This window comes from Pygoscelis adeliae, unplaced genomic scaffold (assembly GCF_000699105.1).
Source record: "Pygoscelis adeliae isolate BGI_AS28 unplaced genomic scaffold, ASM69910v1 Scaffold298, whole genome shotgun sequence".
Lineage (NCBI taxonomy): Eukaryota > Metazoa > Chordata > Aves > Sphenisciformes > Spheniscidae > Pygoscelis > Pygoscelis adeliae.
This window is the reverse complement of record NW_008825303.1, coordinates 1,407,063-1,415,686: the sequence shown is the minus strand read 5'-3', so window position 1 is coordinate 1,415,686 and position 8,624 is coordinate 1,407,063.

Here is an 8,624-nt window from a genome sequence, read left to right as displayed (position 1 = left end):
ATGTCCCTGCCCACGGCAGGGGGGTTGGACTAGATGACCTTTAGAGGTCCCTTCCAACCCAAACTATTCTATGATACCTACACATCTGGGATCAGAGCAGCTATCCACTTGCCACAAGATAATAGTGTTTTCCAAGGAGTTTTGGGAAGAAAGACCTTTTAACGTTTCACATTTATAAATATACAAGGAAAATGGTGTGAGAACACAGCATGTGTCTGAACTGGGGCCACCTGAATTTCTAGCAGCTCAGTCAAGAGCCTTACTGTGCATTTTCAGTGGAACCTGAAATAGATTCATACAAAGCAATACAGGGCAGAATAATAGCATTGTCTTTTCAACACAGATGAATGTTTCTACTATCAGTTTTTCTTAAGAAAACGTGCTTCTTTTTAAGCACCCAGGTGGAGATCTTAGCATAAGTGAATGCACGCATAATATATTATTCAACTGTTCCACCAGGCCTATTCTATTACAGGTGATAAGGGCTTGGAAATAAAGTCTTCGGGGGAATGCATTTCCATTTGGGAAAAACCTTTCTTATAAAGACATTTACAAACCCTGCTTTTAGCATTCACTCTGGACTAAAACGGGGGAGAGTGGGACCAAAAAAAAAGCCCAATATAGTCTTGCATTTCTTCAGTAAAGTTACAATAAGTGTGGTAAGGGTGGATCATAGGGGAAATTACTTTTGTGTTGAAACTTCTAAATGTTAAAAGATATTTGTGTGAGTGCTGAAGGTGCTGTATGCTAGTGAGTACTACTTTGTTTGTGTGGTCTGTATTAGAATATAATGATAATGTTAGAATATGAAATTAAGAGAACTTTGTCTTTAACAATCCTATCAGCTTGTACAAGCTAAGTGACATACAAGATGAGTTAGCTGAGATCTCCAAAGTAGTGCTGACAAGAATAGTCTATTACGGAGCATAAAAAACACTTTCTGCTTGGAACGTGGGAATGCCATGAGAGTAGCAGACTTCTGCAACAAAACATATGGAAGTGATGGTTATTTAAAGGTGTCTTAGCCACTTTATAAGCAATAATGTAGCCACTGATCAAAATAATTTAAAGTTTCCTTTCACAGCTGGTTCACTGAGGCATTTGCTTTTCACTAAGAAAGGTTGAGCTGGGGACTGCACTGCTAGTTTGGGATTGTTGTGCAGTTACTAATGCTGTCCCAGACTTCTGTGTCTTGCAGCAGAGTTCTTACATGCTTTTTAAAGCCTCACCCTTAAACAATCCAGTTTCCCATCTGGCAAATAGGATTGCAGTGCTTTTGTAACTGACTGGTATTTGATGTTTAAAATTGTGAAGTAATCAAATGTAATTATGTAAATACTGTTAACTGAAGTTAAATCTTTGTTCAAGTGATTCTGTGCATTGACAGTGCAAGTATGTCAGTAACAAAGTATGATAGATACTTGGCAGTCCTTTGATGTTTTATAAACATCGGAAAATATTAATCTGTTTACACACATTCATTTTGGCTGATGCTTGGAGACTGAAGCATGCCAAATAAATTCTGTCTATCTCTTTGTACACCTTGCCTTTCACTTCTGTAACAAGTACTTGGAGAGTTCCTGTGGGGCACTGGAAAATACAATAATAATTGCTGAACAATATTTTAATCAAAATATGTGGATTCACTAAAATCTTAAAAATTGCTGGATTATGTCAAACTTGACTTTTTTTTTTTTTTACAAGAAATGGGTTTAAATCAGACTGATCTTTTGCTATCCAAACGTCCTACTCATTGCTTGATCAGATCTAGTTCCCTATTATGGCAGCACACAAATCTTGGAAGTGCTGTTTTTTGAAATGTGGGTGTTTTCAATCTTAGTGATAAACTTAAGAATTTCTTGCAAAATTGAATGAATGTATTGAGCCAAAACTCCCTGAGAGAGCACACAAATTAAACACACTGGCTTGTTAGCTTTCTGAATAATGTTATGTGAAAAAGTTTAGGAAAGAGAGTTATTGTTGAATTTTCATAAATGGAATATTTTGTTAATGGGAAGGAAAGCAGATTAATTAAAAGCATAAATATGTTGACACATACTGACTTGAAGGAGAGTTGCTCAGATTCAGTTAAAAACTGAAATCAAAACAAGAGACTTCTTTCTGCCTCTTCTTCCCTCAGCTAAGGATAGTAACATGGTGGTTAGAGCACCAGTCTCCCACATTCCAGGTAACCGTACACTGATGAAACTTTTTTCTTTCTTTGATTGTATCATGAAACCTTCAAAACTTAGTGTTTTTGCCCTAATGGGTGATGAAGGAAAAAGTGAAAAAGGTATTAGTGAAACAGGAAATCAGATTTTCTCATAGCTGTGAATCTAAGCTGGATTTTAAGTTCAGCTTGGTCCTGTTATGTTGTCCTATTAAGCCTTAGAAAAAAATTGTGTGCTGAGTACATCAGTCTTCTCACGATACTGTGGAATGGAGAATACAAGACAATGCTGATTCCTTCCCAAAGATATCAGTATTCTAGTGAGGTTGGAGCTATATTTCTCCTGTGTGGGTGTTTGAGCATTTGAATTGGCCATCTGTAGGGACAGCAAACTGCTTAAACTTTGTTTTCTTCTTTGTGAGATATTTCTATAACAGTCTGAGAATTAAACCAGAGTTCTAATCTACAGAGGAAATTCAGATGGCTAGCCATTCCTTTTTACAAAAGATATAATGCTTATCTGGAGAATTTTCCTAAGAACTTTAGAAGGATTGTAAATAAAAGCAGTGAATATTTTTAGGTTATATTTAAATTCTGAAGTATTTACTTTGTGCGTTCTGAAGTCTACATTGAGTTAGTTAAAATCATAGCTCTACAATAATAAGTAAATTCCTCAAAGATTTTGCACAAAGTTTAAAAAAGCCTTAAACTTTGAAAAACAAAAAGTAGCTGATCTGTGTGTTTTACTTGTTTCTATCTATCTTCACTGTTGTCAGTGCTGAACCAGTGAGCACTGTTTATAATACATCTAATCTGATTCTACTTGCTGAAATTCACTTTCTAAGGCATTTATTTCATATATGCTATAAGAAAATTGGCTTTTGCTCTGATTAGGCATAGATTTCCCAAGACTCTTATTTCTAGTTTGCGATGAAGCTCATAGCATTTGTCTCATGTAGGGTTTCTACAGTTATGTGCTCATTAGTGAGTCATCATGATGTTTAAAAGCTCAATAGCTTGCATAGCCACTGGTTGACTTAAGTTCAAAAGTTTTCGTGAAAGACCCTCAATTACAAAGCTTTCTGCTTTTGACAGTTCAGTATCTATCTCAATTTTCTCTTTCTTTCCAAAGAGACAATGATTTAAGATTCGCTCTAAACATAACATAAATGATCGATGGTAGCTGACAGTTGCCATTGTTTGTTTGTCCAAACAGGTTATATGTGCAGCAAAGTCTGAATAATTAGTCCTGGATTCCGTTCTCCTTTGGGCTGAAGCTAATTTTGTACAGAGTCTTTATTTTTCTTGTTGACCACATAGAAAGGTGTTTTTCAGTGGTTTAGAATCTAGGAAGTATTAGCACTGGCAGTTCTAAGAAAGAAGTTGTGATATAAAGTTCTAACTACCTTGCAAGAAATTAAAACTTTCTCGCCCAAAATGAGCCTATGGAGGGGCTGATAATGATACCTGATGATAAAATTACTTAAAAAACAAGTTTTCCTTGGTTTGGTGTTCCTACACACAAGATCCTTGTATTCTGTTTGTATTCTACTCTAGACCACAATGTCTTGGCAGTGGCTCATTTAAGGAAATCCAGAAACATTGAGAAAGCACACAGTTGTCTTTCCTTCTGGTCTATCTTTATTTAAAATTTAAGTACCATAGAGAAGCGACTGCTGAGTTGTTATTTTTGCCATGGTGATTCTGATGAGAAAGTATGTTCCTTAGAATGTAGATTCTATGTATTTGAAGAAAGCAACTAAGCAGAGGAACAAACACACAGGTAGTTTTACATCCATGCTTGAGATCAGATGTTCTCTAAGATTTCTAAAAAACAGGTTTCTAAGTCTATAGAACTAAATAAGAGGTCTGTGCCAGTACCTGGAAGCTTCCATTTCTCATCTAAAAAAGATGTTCACTACTTGTTTCTTAAACCCTTAATTTATGTGTCTTTTTTAATTATATGTGGTTTTGGCCTTGTAATTTTGAATTTAATCCCACTTTTTTCCTTTTCCTGCCTAATAATTAGATCAAGATCAGTGGTACCAATATAATATGGCAGGTTTGGGTTTTTTTTTCTGAAAGGAAAAAAACCAAAACACATGCACGCACACACACACCCTCCCCCCCCCAACCAAAACAAAAACCCTCATGCCTAGTCTGAAGCAGTAAGAGATGGATAATGATTATGTTTAACATGCAGCTGTTTCTTTTCATGGAAAACATTGTTTACAGACTGTAATGAAAAATTGAGACTATTCCTTAAGGTTGTTTGCAGTGGCCCCATTTTAGCTGCTTTTTTTTCATTCCTCTCTTGTTTATCTGCCATTACATGAACTCTTTCTCTGCTAGTGGACATTCTGGAAAAAGATGAAGTAAAAATTCTATTGGCATTGTTATGATAATGCCTACAGACTTTGGTAAAAGACCCGTATTGCTGTTAAAACCTGCCATTTCCTGTGCTATTCTCTAAACATCTAGTTGAAATCCTAAAGATTTCTGTGACTATGAGAGGATGTTAACACACAGTTGTGTGATTATATAGTTTTGGCCTGCCAAAACTATGCCATTCAAAATTAATATTTTGAAAAGTTAAGATCTTTTCAAGTGATTTATATCAGTTGTTTTAACATGGTGCCTCAAGTCACACACTGACTAAATCCGGTGACCGGTTTTAGTGCATAGGAAGTCAGAGTCTCAGGAGGGAAGAGATTGTGTGCTGCAGTTTCAAAGGGCATGACACACATTTGTATAATGTACAGACCTGGTAGTAATACAATGCATACAAAAATGGTTGGGGCTGCATAGTTTCAAAGAGCTAACGGGGTAAATGCAATGGCATAGTTGTCAAAGGTGGAGGTTAGCAACTGCTGTGGAGCCCAGGGGCCAGAAAGTGTGTGAAAACCAGATATGAGCATTGACAATCGTTTGGAGAGGAAATCTCGCTTTCTTGTGTTGAGGCCTATGCATGTCCATTGCATTAATCAATGCTGCAGGAAGCATTTGTCATCAATAATGCTGTACTGACCTGGGTAAAGGCTGCCAGCCTCACCTAGCTTTGTACTGATTCGATGGTAAGTCCTTCAGGGGTGGAACGGAGCATTGTTATGTGACACTTGTGATATTTCAAGTGTGTGGGTGAGCACACTTTGGTTAAAACAGTGGATGGTCATGGAACACCTGAAAAAGGCCCAACAAAAGGGTTTTGTGTGCGTATGTCTGGGATGTTTCTGTATCTGTATGTATCTATTAAAAAAAAAAATTCAATTTGGTCATCGAGTCCCTATAGTTTGTGACCTTTTCTGAAGAACGTCTATTTCGTAACAAGTATCCACTTTAAAATGAACAAAACCTTTTCTTGTCAGAACTTCTTTGTAGTGAGAATTCAAGTAAGGGCATTTAAATAAAGAATAAGTATATAACTCTGCCCACATTCTGGTTAGGTAAATGTTGGATTGAAGGAGAGTTTTCCTGCTTTCTTGCTAATACTAATTTTCTTAATACTACCTGTCAGTGACACTGCCACCTGCTGTGTTTTTAAATGAAGATTTAAACACTTCCCACACTATAAGTAAACACTCCCATCTTAATTCTAGAGAATTAATTCCTGGAAACTCTTTAGGACTGCTGTTTTATTGGTGTACTCTGTTTATACTTACATGGCCATTCTGCATTTTTTTTCTTGGCAAATATAAAGTAGAGCACACCTAAAAGTCCCTCTTTTTGACTCTGAGGCCTATTTTATTACTTTAAAAACACTTTGTGAATAATTGCTCTGTTTCTGGTGATCAAGATATACTGATAGTTTAAAAAAAAAAAAAAAGATAAATCTTTCTAGGAGGACAGCAAGTCCTGCATGTACACCAAGCACATCAGAGCTGTGACACTGCACCAGGTTAGGTATGAGTATACATTCATCACTGTCACCTCAGAAACATGACTGAATTGTTAAGCTAAATAGTAAAGCAAATGCACTACTTAAATTTCACAAAAGGTTTCAGTATTAGCTGATTCTTAATCTGTTTCAGAGAGAACTTTTGAATTTTCTGCTATATTGCAGCTGAGAAAAGCAAATGGTCAGAATTTTCACTGGTTTTGAGTACCTCCAAACTACTTGTATGGGAGACATTGAAAATGCCAGGTTCCACGTTTGTGACATGTTGGGCTTCCACCCAATATGTTTACAGCTTGATGTGAAAAATAGTTTTGGGTTTGGATAACAGTGAAAAGGGGTGCTATAGCTTTGATGCAGTTTCCAGAATGATCTCATTAATTATGAAGGGATGTGTAGCCGTATGCTCAATGGCTGACTAAGCTTGAACATCTCCCAGTGCTGCTGAAGCCCTTGAACATTGTTGAACTAAATGCAAATGCCTTTTTTTCACCATGCTGTCCCCCAGCATTTGTGCTACCGTAAGCTGATCCAAGTCTGAGATCTGAAACTGCACTACTGGTGTTGTTTTCATGGTAGAGAGGAAGGACGTAAGTCAGGCATAATGTTTAAAGTGGAATCTGATTGTGTTGTTATAGTTGAGGCCTTCCAGAACCTGAATTTCAAAACTCACAGCAGCTTTAGTGTCAGTAGTGGGTCAGTATAAGTTGGGTCAGTGTGTGCTTTGTACTTTATATAATTATGAAGAATCATCTTTCCTCGGTCCTTACAGGCTGCTTTTGCTGCACATTTCTTCTGCTTTCTATTCATAGTTTTTGCCACTTCTCTACTTCCGACTGTCCTCCTTGGACAATGCTTCATTCTCAGCTTCACCGGTATCCACTAGCTGTTTTGCTAGTTGTCAGAGGCAGTGATACACTAAAAAAACCCAGCAACATTGCAGTAAAGTTTGAATTGATAGCAGATACCTGGCAATTACCAAATGTGCCAGTCACTGCTATGTGAAGGGCCTTGAGAGTTAACACTGATTGCTTCAGTAAGTAATTGTCTTGCTGCGGATACTAGCTGAATGTTTTCCCACATTATTCATTTGGTTGTGGCAGCACCACTGTTTGCTATGTTTATGCTTGTGAACAAAGTAAATGTTAAAAAGAAATAAGTACTTCTTAACCTGGGTCAATTTCTTATCCGATTCACAGTCTGGCCTTGCAGACAGTTGTATCAGCACAACCAAATGGGCAGCCTGAGGGCAGAAGCAAGCAGCCAGTTGGAACCCTTTAAGGCAGTATGACTATGAAGGTGGTATCTGGAAGCATACCCTAAGCAAGGCCAGTTAAAATGTTTTGGTTTGTGAACAAAGGTACTCTCTGGTATGTGATAAGCTGAGTTCGTGATACACAGGAGCTGTATATATTCTTTGTAAGTGATGTCATATATTCGAGAAATACCAGATTTGGTTTTGTTCTCTCCTAGTGGGAACAGACTGCAAGACTCCCAAAATTAATTAAAGCAAGAAGCCAGAGAAAAGAGCCAAAAAAATGTGTCTGGAAACTTAAGGATCTAGTCAATGAACTGCAAGTATTTTAGTAGATACAGACACACCAGGGAAGCCAAACCATGATGTTTCTACCCACAAAAAAATACTGCATTTTGCAGTGTGAAAATTTTCAATATGTTACACCTTTTGTGGCAAAGAAATAGGGATTTTGCCTCTGCAAATTGATGCATTCCTGTACAAATTCAGATGAATATGCATTAACGTAAATAATAAGACAGGCAGAACTTGCCATGAATTGTTATTTTTTTGCATAAGCTTGACGTATGCCATAAATATCATATTCAACAGGATTGAGAATTCCAATAAGCTCAAACCCACTGTAAATGACAGCTGAAGAGCACTAATGCTAAATGTCTCCTAGCTGGTCTGTAAGGTAAGACAAAACATAACTGTTGACTGGATGAAGGAATGTAAGATAACAGTAGGATAAAGGCTAATAAGCTGTGGTCGCAACACACCCAATTGCCTGTCCAACACACAAGTTCTTGTAGGAAACTTGCCATAGATGACTTTTATGAGTGGTTTGCACACTCTGATGTGGGAACTGGCAAGCAACATGTCTGATTTCTGATTAAAACAAAAATACGTATTTGAAATATATATTTAAATTAGATTGATAGGGTGACAGAGCCGAATAACTTGGAAACAGTATGATTTGTACCTGTGGTAATCTACTACCTAACTCATATTCCATAACTCATAGGTTCTTGAGAAGCTGTTTGTGTGTATGCAGAATTGATGCATGTAGTGAAGGTGTTATGCAATGGTATGATCCCAATGACTTTTAGCCTTGCTGACTTGCAGTGTGGTCATATCTGTGCCATAATTCATGTTTGGCTATCTACTGAAAAAGCAAGACTGAAGTTTTTGTCTGTGTTCAACAGCAAATCAAACTCAGATGGCTGTAGCAGTTACTGTCATCAGTTGTCCTCTCTGCTCCTTTTCTGCTTGTCACCACGTGCACCAGAAAGGCTGCTGAAGATGTAGTGTAAACACTCTTCTAC